Here is a 16,323-nt window from a genome sequence, read left to right as displayed (position 1 = left end):
GCTTGGCTCCGAGGGGCAGGAGAAAGGGTCCATAGCTATAAGATTTAGAGAGGGATAGTGTTTTGTTTTGTCTTGACTTTTTGTGAGATGGTTTTTTTTTTTTGAGCATATCTGTAAGCTGAAAGGCAAGAGAGGAAGATGGGGTGTGATAAGCCCAGATCTCTGAACTGATGAGAGGAACTGTCTCCAAATTCTGGGTGGAAGGGTCAGTTTCTGAAAGAATAAATTCCCTGGAAAGAAGTTGGTATGGGGGCAGGACATTCAGGGTTTCACTCTTTTTTTGCCTTTTTTTTTTTTTTTTTCATTTTGAGAGAGACAGAGACAGCATGAGTGGGAAGGGGCAGAGAGAGAGAGGGAGAGAGAGAATCCCAAGCAGGCTCCACACTATCAGAGCAGAGCCCTATGTGGGGCTCAAACCCACCAAGACATCATGACCTGAGCAGAAACTGAGAGTCGGACACTTAACTGACTGAGCTACCTGGGTGTCTCATGGGGTTTCACTCTTAACCATCCCAATTTCCTTACAGAGTAAGAGGCAATATCATATGCTGAGAGTGGTAGGGTTCTCGAGAAGAGGCACAGGTTTGGAAAGAGTATGTTGGAATTTTGAGGAATGCGAGAGCTAGATGAAAGATACATAGAAGTTTTCCAAAATATATAAAGAAATTTTACAAAACAACCAAAAAAACAAATAATCAAATTAAAAAGTGGGAAGAGGACCAAAATAGACATGTTTCCAAATTAGACATACAGACACACATGAAAAGATGCTCAACATCACTAATCATTAGGGAAATGCAAATTAAAACCACAATGAAATATCACTTCAAACCTGTCAGAGTGGCTAAAATCAAAAACACAAAAAGTAACAAGTGCTGGCATGGATATGGAGAAAAAGGAGCTCTTGTGTAGTGTTGATGGGAATGCAAACTGGTGCAACCACTGAAGAAAACAGTATGGAGGTTCCTCAAAAAGCTAAAAATAGAATTACCATATAATCCAGTAATTTCACTACTATTTTCCCAAAGAAAACACAAGCACTAATTCAAAAACATTAGTGCATCCCTGTGTTTATTGCAGTATTATTTGCAACAGCAGCCCAAGTATCCATTGATAGATGAAAGAATAAAAGATGTGATATAAATATATATATGTATATGTATATCTATAGATACAGATATAGATATTGATATATATAATATACATTTTATATATACTGGTGTGTATAATATATACATGTATATATTATATATACTGGAATATTATTCAACCATAAAAAAGAATGAAATCTTTCTATTTGCAACAACATGGATGGATCTATAGAGTATAATGCTAAGTGAAATAAGCCAGAGAAGGGCAAATACCATATGGTTTCCTCATACATGAAATTTAAGAAAAAACAAATGAGGAGTGCCTGGGTGGCTCAGTTGGTTAAGTATCTGACCTGGGCTCAGGTCATGATCTCACAGTTTGTGAGTTCAATCTCTGCATTGGGCTCTGTGCTAACAGCTTGGAGCCTGGAGCCTGTTTCAGATTCTGTGTCTCCCTCTCTCTCTCTGCCCCTCGCCTGCTCATGCTCTGTCTCTCTGTTTCTCAAAAATGAATAAACATTAAAAAAAATTTGTTTTAAAAGAACAAATGAAAGAATAAAGAAAAAAAAAAAAGGAGGCAAAAAAACCAGACCCTTAAATGCAGAGAACTGATTATTGCCAGAACAGAGGTAGGTGGGGGATGGATGAAATAGATAAAGTGGATTAAAAGTACATTTATTTTGATGAGCACTGAGAAATGTATAGAATTGTTGAATCATTATATTATACACCCGAAACTAATTTAACACTGTAAACTCATTATATCTCATTAATAAAAATCTTAAAAATAAAAAGGTACATGGAAGGATCAAAAAATGCCCAGTCTTAGGTTGGAGACCACTGATTTCTTCTTTGCCTTCTCTGTAATATATGTGGCTTGTTTTAGCCTCTATTGTTATTTAGAAATAGTAGATTATACTAGTGGCATTCGCAGAATAGTTAATCCATGCTGGCATTGTATTCGGAATTTTACATTATTATCTCACTTAATCTTCACAACAACTCTGTGATGTAGGTACTTCCCATCCATTAACCCCACTTTGTAGATGATGAACTGAGACTTACAGAGGTTTAACTAAGTGCCAAGGTCACTCAGTTAATTCTCAGCCTTAGGTTTGTCAGATTTTAGAACCTCTGTTCTTAACGGTGGTATACCATGCAATAATTAGCATTTGGTGCTGGTAGCATATACAACAGAATGGTGAGCTGGGGAGGAAGGAACTGGGCAGATATATCCAGGCTGGAAATCATTAATTATTATCTGTATTATACAATCTATTTATATATATTATTGCTGATATCTTTGGATATCCTTTATCTGTAAAAAAAAAATCAAGTTAAGTCTGTTTTTCACTCTTTACTGGTTTTAAAGATATGAATTAAAATTCTTTTCTTACAGACGTGGGGCTTGGACTCATGAACCATGAGGTCATGACCTGAGCCAAAATCAAGAATCGGATGCTTAACCAACTGAGCCACCCAGAGGCCCTGACTACCTACTTTTTAAAAAGCTATAGATAGGGGGTACCTGGCTGGTTCAGTTGATGGAGCATGCCACTCTTGATCTCTGGGTTGTAAGTTTGAGCCCCAGGCTGGGTGCAGAGATTACTTAAAAATAAAATCTTAAAAATAAATAAATAAAAATCTAAAGATAATTGATATCTTTAAACTTCAAGTAATGTTTTAACTCCAACAACTCTTCCAAGCTTCAAGCTTACAGTGTTACTGTGGGCCAACCAGTTTGTTCTATCTTGCTGGGATTTTTTTTAACCTCACACATTATATATCATTATATGTCATTATTTTCTAGAAACCAATGTTTGTTTGGAATTACCTGCATCTCAGATCTTCTTTCTACGATTGCTTTCAGTTTTTGTGAGGCATGTCCTTTGGAAATTCCTTTAGTGCAAAATAAATTTCTTTTTATTCTTCTTGGAACTTATTGGAATTCCTGAATATGTGGATTAATGTCTCGCATCAGTTATGAAAAATTCTCAGCCACTATTACTTTGAATGTTGGCTGTCCCTCTTTCCATAATCTACTTCTAGAACTCTGTTAGGACAGATGGCAATTTCTCATTTTACCAACACCTACCTCAGTGAGCCTTTAAGAGTCTCTATCATTTTTATTTCTGGGCTGTGTTCTTTGAAATTCCTCCAGATTTATCCTCTAGTTCCATATTTAAATTCTGTCCATTATGCTGCTTAACATTCCAGATTTTCCCCAAATATTTTACTATGATAATTTTCAAAGTGCAGGTACATTGAAAGGATTTTACACTAAACTCCCAAATGCTCACCACCTATATTCTACAGTTAACATTTTACTGTACTTGCTTTATCACATATGTATCATCTATCCCCCTATGCATCCATCAGTCCAACTTTCTTATGTGCATATCGAAGTAAGTTGTTACCCTAAATCCTTCCATTTAGTTTTTATTTTTGATTCTTTTATTTTCCATTTCTCAAAGGTCCATTTGTTCCTTTTTCATATCTATCTGGTCATTTCTGGTGTTTCCTAACATCACTCACCTTTCCACTTCCTTCTTTTGTTTCTCAAACATATTAGACTTATTTACTTTATAGTCCATAAGGCTGTATTTTAACAATTAAGGGGCACCTGGATGGCTCAGTTGGTTAAGCATCTGACTTCGGCTCGGGTCATGATCTCACTGTTGGTGAGTTCGAGCCCCACATCAGGCTCTGTGCTGATAGTGCAGGGCCTGTTTGGGATTCTGTCTCTCCCTCTCTCTGCCCCTCCTTTGCTCATGCACTCTCTTCTCTCTCTCTCTCAAAATAAATAAATCAACTTAACAAAAACAATTGGGAATATAGAATGCCTAGTTAAATTTGAATTTCAGGTAAACAACACATTTTTTGTGTATGTATGTCCCAAATATTGCATGGGACATATTTATGCTTAAAATGTATTCATTACTTACCTGAAGTTTGAATTTAATTGGGTGCCCTGTATCTTATCTGGCCATCATCTGTTAATTCCCATATCTGAAGTCTTTATAGGACTGGTTCATTTGTTTTGTTGAATCTTCCCATGGTGGCTTGTTTCCTTGAGTGTTTTGTGTTTTGGGGTTGTTGGCTCATCTTCAAGTTTCTCTGTCAGATTTCTTCTAGGCTTCAGCTGAGGGTACATTCCTTCAGGGTATATTGCATTTGCTCTTGCCAGGTGTCTGGGGCACTGCAGATCTGGTCTACTTTAAACTAAAATTTTCAGCTGATGCTTTTCTGGATCATGCAATGAGTGAAAATTTGGGCCAGGAAACCTCAAAAAAAGCTAGTACTACAAAATGTCAACAAGAGGCTTTTTCTTTCTTTTTAAGAAAACTTCTTTACAAAGAAAATATGGAAACAATTTTTGTTGCCATCTGCCTTTTCTAAATGTGTATTCTCCCAGCTCCAAGTCTTGTCATTGCTGAGTCAGGGCTTTATTTTCTCAGGTGTGGGGAACTTACCATCCTGCACAGACCCAATGCCTAGTAGCAGGTGCCCCAGGGCAGTAGTTCTGAGTTATTATGCATCATCATCAGTGTTTAGTTCCTTCCTTTCTTTCATGGACTTCTGTGCTGGTTTGTTGCCGGCATCAAAGAAATTCCACCTGAACTCTTCAGATGCACCCATTAATTTAAATGAGTAATTTTAATATTTTGGTTGGCTTTTTAGATGTTTTGTAGACCCTCCAGTTAGCCTTATTCCTGAAAACCTGTGCTCTTTAGTCATCAAACCATTGTTGGATTTTATAAAGAGTTGCTTCTAGTGTTGTTAAATATAGAGATCTAAACCAGAGAGACCCTATCTGATTATAAACAGGTGTACAGCAAAATAAGCAGAATTCCATCTTAGGAAGCTGATCTTTTTCTAGGTACATCACATGATATAAAAATAAATCTATTAACATAGTCACATTAAAAGAAAAAAACAAAAGCAGTGCAACTGGAATGACCAGCTTTCGCCAGTTCAGTGCACAAATAATGTCACATTCCTTTATTATTCAAAATCCACCTTATTGGAGGGAGAGCTAGAGCCTCTGATTGTGATCAGTGATTCTCATTTCCATTATTGTAGGGCTCTCTCTCTGTGCCTAGGGTTCCCCAGGGACAGACTCTTTATTTCATATTCACACACTCTGCCTAAATTTCTTAAACTCATCCACAGGCCTCAATGGCTGGGTCAGAAGGAGTGTCCAGCCTCCCTCATGTGATAGTGCTCTTAGTTACACTGCCTCCCTGATAATCTAGCCTGGGTTTTGTTTCAGATTCCCCTTCCCTCATAATAAATGAGGGATGCTTGGTATCTTTTTCCTGATGGAGGATGTCAGTTAGGCCTGACTCATTACAGCTGAAATGTTCTGACAGTGTAGCTCGAGAAGGGAGGAATGAAGGTCTCAATTCTATAACACCTTGGAGGAATCTTGGTCTTTATGCAGAATTTCCTTTCCCCTTGGCATCACAGCAAGGAATATTGGGAGGAGTAGTCTTTGTTACTTTATTAACAAATGCTCATGCTGCATCCTTACCCTGGGGCATTAAGTGCTTAATTAAGAAGATTCACATAAATGATATGGAGGTGACTATGATCTCTAATATTAGACAGCAAAGCAGACTGAACCTTTTAATTGCCACCTTATGCCTTAAAAAAATGTGCGACTGGGGGCACCTGGCTGACTCAGTCATAAAGCATGTGACTCTTGGTCTCAGGGTTGTGAGTCTGAGCCCCACGTTGGGTGTAGAGATTACTTAAAAATAAAATATTTTTTAAAATGTAAAAGTGTTTACTCCATGAGAAAACCTCTACTGAAAGGTGTATAGTTTCCCCATAGATGGATTATTCACTGCAAGGAGAAATATAGTAACTCTACAGTAGTAAAACTAGACAATAACTAGACTTAACTTTGCAAACTAAACATCTATATTTTTAAAAAAGAAAGATCTCAAATCAATACCTTGACCTTTCAACTTAAGAAATTAGATAAAGGAGCGAAAACCCAAGGCAAACTGGAGGAGGAAAATAACAAAGACCTGAGTGGAAATAAATGAAATCAAGAATGGAAAAACAATAGAGGAAATCAACCAGACCAAAATTTGTTTCTTAAAACAGATCTACAAAAGTGATAAACTTTTAGCTAGAATGAAGAATGAAAAAGAGAGAAAACTCAAATCTCTAAAATCAGAAATGAAAAAGAGGATATCACTCCACCTTTACAGGGGGAAAAGAAGGATTAAAAAGGAATACTATGAACAACACTGTATATCTAAATTAGGCAACTAGACAAAAGGGACAAACTCCTAGAAAGACAAAAGCACCAAAACTGACTCAAGAAAAAACAAAACAAAAAAGACAGAAAATCTGAGTAGACCTACAGGAAGTTAAAGATTAAATTAGTAATTTAAAAACTTCCCACAGGGGTGCCTGGGTGACTCAGTCTGTTGAGCGTCTGACTTTTGATTTCAGCTTAGGTCATGATCCCGGGGTCATGAGATCAGAGCCCTGTATCGAGCCTCCCATCAGGCTCAGCACTGAGCATGGAGACTGTTCAAGACTCTCTTTTTCTCTGCCCATCTCCCCCAGTTGCCTTTGCTCTTTCTAAAATAAAATAAAAACAGGGGCACCTGGGTGGCTCAGACGGGTAAGTGTCTGACTTCAGCTCAGGTCATGATCTTACAGTTCATGAATTCAAGCCCCATGTGGGGCTCTGCTCTGACAGCTCAGAACCTGGAGCCTGCTTTGGATTCTGCCCCTCACTGCATCGGTGAATTCTACCAAACATTTAAAGAAGAATTATATCAATCCTTTACAAACTCATGTCTTTCCCCTGTAAGACCAGGAATAAGACAAGGATATCTGCTTTCACCACCTTTATTTAACATTGTACTGGAGGTTCTAGCCAGGGCATAGACAAGAAAGATAGGCGAAAAAGTAAAAAAGTGACATGATTTTGTATATAGAAAATCCTAAGGAATCAAACTATTAGAGCTAATAAGTGTGTTCAACAGGTTTGCAAGATATAAGATCAAAATATAAAAGCCAGTTGTATTTTTATACATTAGCAATGAACATTGCAAACATGAAAATGGGAAAGCAATTACACTTACAATGGCATCAAAAATAATAAAATACTAGGTATAAATTTAATGAGAGGTGCAAGATGTATGCTGCAAACCATAAAATACTATTGAAAGAAATTTAATAAAATCTCAATAAATGAAAAGACCTCTCATGTTCACAGATGGAAAGACTTAATACTGTTAAGGTGGCAATACTCCCCAAATTGCTCTGCAGATTCAACCCAATCCCTACCAAAATTCCAGCTGGCTTCTTTGCAGAAATTGGTAAACTGATCGTAAAATTCCCATGGAAATCAAGAGACCCAGAAGGGCCAAAATAATTAAAACAAACAAAGAAACAAACAAAGTTGGAGGACTCATAATTTCTAACTTCAAAAGTTATTATAAAATTCAGTAATCAATATGTTATAGTGCTAGTAGATACAGAGATCTATAGATTAGAAGTGAGGGTCCAGAGATAAACCCTTAACATTTATGGCCAATTGAGGCTGGATAAAGATAACAAAATAACTTAAGGAAGAAAGAATAGTCTTCAACAAATGCTGGGAAAATTGAATATCCACATGCAAAACAATGAACCTGGACCCTTATTTCACACTATACAAAAGAAATAGCTCAAAATGGATCAAAGACCTAAATGTAAAAGCCAAAACTATAAAACTCTTATGTTGAAACATAGGAGTACATCTTCATGACCTTGGGCTTAGCAATGGTTTCTTTAGAGACAAATCAAAGGCACAAGCAATAAAAGAAAAAATGATAATTTGAATTACATGAGAATAAAAACTTTTGTGCTGCAAACAATACCATAAAGAAAGTGAAAAGGCAACTTGAAAGTTGCCAAAAGAGATCTTCAGTATTCTCACCACACACACACACACACACACACACACACACACACACACACACACGATGTAATGGCTAGATTAATGTGGTAATCATGCCACACTATATATCAGTATCAAGCTATATTATATACCTTAAACTTATACAATGTTATATGTCACTTATAACTTAATAAAGCTGTGGCAGGGGGAAGGGGAAGAAAGTGAAAAGACAATCCACAAAATGGCAGAAAATATTTGCAAATTATATTATTGATAATGGGCTTGTATTTAGAATACAAAAAAAAAAACCACCAAAAAACAAAAAACAAAACCTCTTATATCTCAATCATGGAAAGGCAACCCAATTTTAAAATGGGCAAAGGATTTGAATAGACATTTCTCCAAGGAAGATATACAAATGATTTTTTTTTAATTTTTTTTTTCAACGTTTATTTATTTTTGGGACAGAGAGAGACAGAGCATGAACGGGGGAGGGGCAGAGAGAGAGGGAGACACAGAATCGGAAACAGTCTCCAGGCTCTGAGCCATCAGCCCAGAGCCCGACGCGGGGCTCGAACTCACGGACCGCGAGATCGTGACCTGGCTGAAGTCGGACGCTTAACCGACTGCGCCACCCAGGCGCCCCACAAATGATTCTTAAGTACAGGAAAAGATGCTCAACATCATTACTCATTAGGGAAATCAAAACCACAATAAGATTCTGCTTTACACCCACTAGGATGAATATAATTTTAAAAATGGACAATAACAAGTTTTGATGAGGAGGTGGAGACATTGTAAGCCTCATAGGCTGCTGGTGAGGATGTAAAATGGTGTAGTCACTTTGAAAAACAGTTTGGCAGTTACTAAAAAACTTAAACGTAGAGTTACCATATGACCTAGTAATTTCACTCTTAGGTATACATACCCAGGAGAAATGAAAATATATGTCCACATAAAAACTTGTACACACATGTTCTTAGAAGCATTATTCATAATAGCCCCCAAATAGAAACAATCCAAATGTCCATCAACTTATGAATGGATAAATAAAATGTGATATATCTATGCAATGAGATATTACTCAGCCATAAAAAGAAATAAAGTACTGATATATTCTACAGCATGAATGAACCTTGAAAACATTATGCTAAGTGAAAGAAGTGAGTCACAAAAGACCACATATTGTATGATTCCATTTATATGAATGTCAAGAATAAGCAAATGTATAGACACAGAAAATAGATTAGTAGCTATTTAGGGCTAATAGTAAAATAGAGGCAGGTTGGAGGGGGGGGCGGTTAGGGAGGTGGGGAATCACAGCTAATGGTATGGTTTTTTTAGGGGGAATGAAAATGTTCTAAAATCAGATTGTGGTGGTAGTTGCATAACTCTATGGATATAGTAAAAACCAATGAATTATACACTTTAAGTGGGTGAATTTTATAGTATGTGAACCATGTCTCCACAAAGTTGTTTTTCAAATTAACTTCATCAGTGAGGGACAAGTGGAATTAATATACCTCCAGAGATGATACCCTGAATGGGATATTTCACTTTTGTGGTATTCTGGCTAGGGATGAGTAATGGAAATCTAATCCTAAGAAAACAGAACGTAAAGTGCAGACCATTTCATACATTAATTTGTGTGTATTCTTCATATATATATATATAATTTTTTTAAGGTTTATTCATTTTTCAGAGACAGAGAGAGTGTGAGCGGGGGAGGGGCAAAGAGACAGGGAGACACAGAATCTGAAGCAGGCTCCAGGCTCTGAGCTGTCAGCACAGAGCCCCACGTGGGCCCGAACTCACGGATGGTGAGATCAAGACCTGAGCTAAAGTGGGACGCCTAACCATCTGAGCCACCCAGGCACCCCTTCCTACATATATATATTTTAAATAGGCTGCACACCCAACGTGGGGCTCAAACTCACGGATACTCTACTGACTGAGCCAGCCAGGTACCCCCAATTTGTCTGTATTCTTAAAAAAATATCAGTGTCATGAAGGACAAAATGAAGGCTGAGGAATTTACCACATTAGAGACTAATGAGACATTCAATATGTGATCATGAACTGGATCCTGGCCTACAGGGGGAAAAAATGCCTTAAAGAACATATTCAGGACAATTAACACAATTGTAACTGGATTGTAGGTTAAAATATCAAATCAAGGTTAATTTCCTGAACTCCATAAGTACACTATGGTTAGGCAAGAAAACATCTTTGCTATAAGGGAAAAAACCTAACAGTAAGAGGCATGGTACATACAATCTACTCTCCCACAGAGAGATTAGAAATCAACATAAAGGGGCGCCTGGGTGGCGCAGTCGGTTAAGCGTCCGACTTCAGCCAGGTCACGATCTCGCGGTCCGTGAGTTCGAGCCCCGCGTCGGGCTCTGGGCTGATGGCTCAGAGCCTGGAGCCTGTTTCTGATTCTGTGTCTCCCTCTCTCTCTGCCCCTCGCCCGTTCATGCTCTGTCTCTCTCTGTCCCAAAAATAAATAAACGTTGAAAAAATAAAAAAATTAAAAAAAAAAAAAAGAAATCAACATAAAGGAATACAGTAAAGCCTTGGTTTGCGAGCATAACTCATTCTGGAAACATACTTGTGATCCAAAGCACTTGTATATCAAAGTGAATTTCCCCATAAGAAATAATGGAAACTCAGATGATTCGTTCCACAACCCAAAAATATTCATATAAAAAGATTACAATACTGTAATATACAAAATGATAAAGAAAATACAAAATATAAAGAAAAAGAAATAAACCTGAACTTACCTTTGAAAGCCTTCATGGCTGGTGTGAGGGAGACAAGAGAGAGGGTTATTGTGTAGGATGACTTTCACTATCACTAACAGAATCACTGGTATCTATTGGTTCAATGGAATCTTTTTCTTTTCGTACATCTTTAACAAGGAACCTATCCAATGACACTTGCTTTTCCTCCTTTTGAGAATTTCATGGAAATGTGATGATGTTTAACGACAGTTAAACAGATTCATCACTCGCGCTGCCACAGCCTTTATTCAGGTGGTGCTTTTCTACCAAATTTTGCACTATTTCCCAAATTTTGCACATCTTCCTAATCTCATTTGAAGTGAGGGATTCCTCCGCCTTTTTCTCTTCCTCATCTGCAGACGAAATGCAGACGTAGACTTATAAAATCTTGCAATTTCAGCCATTCACATGCCTTGTTCGTACTTCTCTATGATTTCCTTCTTAACTTCCACCAAAGTCATCTTCTTATTGCCTTTCTTTTCAACCTTTTTCTGCTTGGGGGCCATTGTATACAGTCACAAGGATGTTGACTACAGTACAGTATTAATAAACTCTTGTTATATACTGTATTTAATGTAACTGGCAATAAGGCAGCAGAGGAAAGGGCAGCCTGACCTAGAATGGAGCAAAGCTTTCCTAAGCTTACTCTTGGATGGAAAAGCAAAGGACTGTCCATAGGTGCTCTGAAGTGACAAAAAATACACTAGTGTCAGTTGTGGGCACCTTCCAACGTTCTGAAAAATCACTGATTTCTGCCAAACACCATGGCCTGAGACCAAGCATCCAGGCAGAGGAGATGATCACCCACAATCCTGGAGAGAGAGAGAGAGAGAGAAAGAGAGAGCCATTGGCTCAGTTTGTGATCATGTGACGTTTGGTGTCATGTACTACTCGTATTGTGAGACATTGCTCATTTAACAAGTTAAAATTTATTAGAAATGTTTGCTCATCTTGTGGAACACTTGTAAAACAAATTATTTGCAACCCAAGGTTTTACTGTATATTTGAAGAAAAGCAAAGGAGTGATGATCACAAAAGTCAGCAGAGTAGTGCAGAAGGAGTAGTGGTGAAGAATATAATTAGAGAAGGACACAAGGTGCGAGAGAACCTTGCAGGGCAAGGGAGAGGGCAAGGGAATACTGTTCTGTTTTAGCCTGGGTGATAGAACACAAGTATTTAGCAGAAGACATGAATAGACACTTTTCCAAAGCAGACATCCAGATGGCCAATAGACACATGAAACAATGCTCAACATCACTCATCATTAGGGAAATACAAATCAAAGCCACACTGAGATATCACCTCACACGGATCAGAGTGGCTAAAATGAACAAATCAGGGAACTATAAATGCTGGCGAGGATGTGGAGAAACGGAAACCCTCTTGCGCTGTTGGTGGGAATACAAACTGGTGCAGCTGCTCTGGAAAACAGTGTGGAGGTTCCTCAAAAAATTAAAAATAGATCTACCCTATGACCCAGCAATAGCACTACTAGGAATTTACCCAAAGGATACAGGAGTGCTGATATAAACCCCAATGTTTATAGCAGTGCTTTCAACAATAGCCAAATTATGGAAAGAGCCTAAATGTCCATCAAATGATGAATGGATAAAGAAGATGTAGTTTATATATACAATGGAATACTACTTGGCAATGAGAAAGAATGAAATCATGTCATTTGCAGCAACGTGGATGGAACTGGAGGGTATTATGCTAAGTGAAATAAGTCAGAGAAAGACAGATATATGTTTTCACTCATATGTGGATCTTGAGAAACTTAACAGAAGACCATGGGGGAAGGGAAGGGGAAAAAAAATATTTACAAACAGAGAGGGAGGGAGGCAAACCATAAGAGACTCTTAAATACAGAGAACAAACTGAGAATTGATGGGGGTTAGGAAGAGGGGGAAAATGGGTGATGGGCATGGAAGAGGGCACTTGTTGGGATGAGCACTGGGCGTTGTATGTAAGCTAATTTGACAATAAATTATATTAAAATTTTTTTTCTTAATGTTTGTACTTATTTTTGAGACAGAGAGAGACAGAGCATGAGCAGGGGAGGGGCAGAGAGAGGGGGAGACACAGAATCTGAAGGGGGCTCCAGGCTCTGAGCTGTGTCAGCACCGAGCCCGACATGGGGCTCGAACTCACAGAGTGTGAGATCATGACCTGAGCTGAAGTCAGACGCTCAACCGACTGAGCCACCCGGGCACCCCTACAATAAATTATATTAAAAAAAAAGAACACAAGTATTTATATTATTGTTGTCCTTGAAAATAAGCATATCCTTTTTTTTTTTTTTTTTTTAAAGTAGGCTCCATGCCCAATGCAGGGCCTCAACTCATGACCTTGAGATCAAGAGTTAGATGCTCTACTGGGGCACCTGGGTGGCTCAGTCGGTTAAGTGTCCAACTCTTGATTTTGGCTCAGGTCATGATCTCATGGTTCTTCAGTTTGGGCCCTGTGCTGGGCTCTGTGCTATGAGCATAGAGCCTGCCTGCTTGGGATTCAATCTCTCCTTCTGTCTCTGCCCCTCCCAGACTGTGCTCTCTCTTTCTCTCTCTCAAAAATAAACATTTACAAAATATTTCTAAAAAAAAAAAAAAAGTTGGATGCTCTACCAAATGAGCCACCCAAGCATATCCTTTTATATGCTCTTTTGTGTATCTGTTACATTTTACAATTAAAAAAATAATTTAAAAGGAATAAATCTAAATTTTTATACCACAATCTAAAAAAGAAAAGCCAAAACCAGAATATTCTAATCCACCTGACATTTCCTATGACTTGCTTCTGTCACTCAATATTATGATTTTGATACATTTTCCCTGTTAAAGACACCTTGCTGAGGTCTACCTATTAAATAAAAAAATAAGTGTTAATTCCAGATAGTGGGTAATAGATTAATAGTTAATAGTCAAATTCTCTAAATTTCTCAGTTTTTTTTTCTGACAAACTAAAATAAATTTAAAGTGCATGCCTGGGGCACTTGGGTGGCTTGGTTGCACTGACAGCACAGAGCCTGCTTGGGGTTCTCTCTCTGCCCCTCCCCTGGTCACTCATGTGCATGTGTACACATTCTGTCTCTCAAAGTAAATACATAAACTTAAAAAAGAAATATACTATGTGAGACTACTTTTGTTCTCAGGAAATACACACTGAAGTATTAGGAGGTAAATGAGCATGAATCTCTATTCTCAGATGGTTCAGAAAAATAAATAATAATGTTTATGTGTGTGGGGGTTAAAAAAATGTTAAATGTAGCAAATACTAATAATTGGTAAATCTGGATAAAATGTATATGGAAATTTTCGGTACTATTTTTGCAACTTTTATGTAAATTTGAAATTACTTCAAAATCATAAGGTGTTGTTTTGTTTTGTTTTTCTTTTTTTTTTTATTATTATTTTTTTCAACGTTTATTTATTTTTGGGACAGAGAGAGACAGAGCATGAACGGGCGAGGGGCAGAGAGAGAGGGAGACACAGAATCGGAAAAGGCTCCAGGCTCTGAGCCATCAGCCCAGAGCCCGACGCGGGGCTCGAACTCACGGACCGCGAGATCGTGACCTGGCTGAAGTCGGACGCTTAACTGGCTGCGCCACCCAGGCGCCCCTGTTTTGTTTTTCTTTTGAAGAGAGACAATGCAAAGAACACCAGGCCCTTTCTACCACTAGCCCTTGGCTATCAAAATGCCTGTCACCAGATCTTTACCCTACAGAAAGGGGATTTGCATATCCCTCTCTAGGGAGTTTGAGCAGCTCAAGAGGAAAGACCTAAAGATATATGGAGTCTTCTCTCCCCAACAGCCCACTGAGACTATTTTCATGAAGGTAAAGGTCTGTGACCCCCAACCACATGGTCAGACTTTCTAATCACCTTTTTAGTTCTCCACACTTATTTATGCACAGAGAGCTAAAAAGGCAAGATACAAAAACAAACAGGAAAATGTTTCTATAATTCTCTGATCCTTTCTTCTCTTGCTCTCTTTCAAGGTTTGTTGGCTTTCTTTAGTGATATACATGGATTCCTTTCTCTTTATTTTTTGCATATCTATTACAGGTTTTTGATTTGTGATTATGATTAGGTTTGTATATAACATCTTCTGCATATAACAGTCTATATTAAGTTGACAGTCACTTAAGTTTAAACCCATTCTTTACTCTCTCCCCCGTTTTAGGTATATGGTATCATATTTTACATCCTTTAATTTTATGAATCCCTTGACTGTTTTTTACAGAAATACTTATTTCTTCTGTTTTTATATTTTTTACTTTTCATACTCTCATTTTTGGTCTTCTTTTCCACTCAGAGAGTACCTTTAAATATTTCTTGCATGGCTGAGTTAGTGCTCATGCACTCTTTCAGCTTTTGTTTAAGAAACTCTTTATCTCTCCTATTCTGAATGATAGTCTTGCTAGATAGAGTATTCTTGGCTGCAGGTATTTCCCTTTTAACACTTTGAATATATGAAGCCACTCCCTTCTGGCTAAAAAGTTTCTGGTTTTAAAAGTTTCTGCTAAAAAATCCACAGATAGCCTTATGTAGTTTCCCTTGTATATAACTGCCTTCTTTTCTCTTGGTACTTTTAAAAATTTTTTTATTTATTTATTTTGAGGGAGGAGGGGCAGCGACAGAGGGAGAAAGAATCCTGAGCAGGTTCCATGCTGTCAGCACAGAGACCGACCTGGGGTTTGATCCCACAAACCAGGACATCATGACCTGAGCTGAAACCAAGAGTTGGATACTTAATAGACTGAGCCACCTAGGCACCCCTCTTTTGCTACTTTAATGTTTATTTATTTTTAAGAGACAGAGAGAGACAGAGCACAAGTGGGGAAGGGGCAGAGAGAGAAGGAGACACAGAATCCAAACCAGGCTTCAGGCTCTGAGCTGTCACCACAGAGTCTAATGCGGGCTAGAACCCACAAACCATGAGATCATGACCTGAGCTAAAGTTGGATGCTCAATTGACTGAGCCACCCAGGAGCCCCTTCTCTTGCTACTTTAATAATTTTTTTCTTTATCACTACATTTTGACATTTTAATTACTATGGGTCTTGGCATGGACCTCCTTGGATTGAATTTTGGCGGGGGTACTTCTATGCTTCCTAGATCTGGATATCTGTTTTCTTCCCCAGATTAGGGAAATTTTCAGCTATTATTTCTTCAAATAAATTTTCTGCCCCCTTATCTCTCTCTTCTTCTGAGATTCTTATAATGTGGATGTTATTATGCTTGATAGAGTCACTGAGTTCCCTAAAACTATTCCCCAATTTGCATAATTTTCTTTCCTCTCCTTTACCTTGCTTGGTTACTTTCTATTATTCTGTCTTCCAGGTCATTAATTCATTCTTCTGCTTCATCTAGCCTACTATCTATTCTATCAAGTGTATTTTTAATCTCATTTATTGTGTTCTTGATATGATTGATTCTTTTTTATCTCTTTGTTAAGGGTCTTACTGATATCCCTTCACTCTTTTCTCCAATCCAGTGAGTATTTTTTTTATCATTTCTTTGAATTCTGTATCAAGCAT

At 37.9% G+C, this 16,323-nt stretch overlaps 1 long non-coding RNA gene across 1 annotated transcript in view; it reads right to left on the bottom strand.

Moving 5' to 3' along the window:
- LOC124520770 (uncharacterized) overlaps positions 1-10,824 on the bottom strand; it is a 45,976-nt gene extending 35,152 nt beyond the window's left edge. Inside the window, exon 1 of the long non-coding RNA XR_006964400.1 lies at positions 10,788-10,824. This is a non-coding gene — a long non-coding RNA (uncharacterized LOC124520770). The remainder of the gene's footprint in view (positions 1-10,787) is intronic.
- Between the last annotated feature and the right edge of the window lie 5,499 nt (positions 10,825-16,323).

This window comes from Lynx rufus, unplaced genomic scaffold (assembly GCF_022079265.1).
Source record: "Lynx rufus isolate CCGP_SWC_20201006 ecotype Redwood Valley unplaced genomic scaffold, mLynRuf1.p SCAF_3, whole genome shotgun sequence".
NCBI classification, from domain to species: domain Eukaryota; kingdom Metazoa; phylum Chordata; class Mammalia; order Carnivora; family Felidae; genus Lynx; species Lynx rufus.
This window is presented reverse-complemented; position numbering and strand designations above follow the sequence as displayed.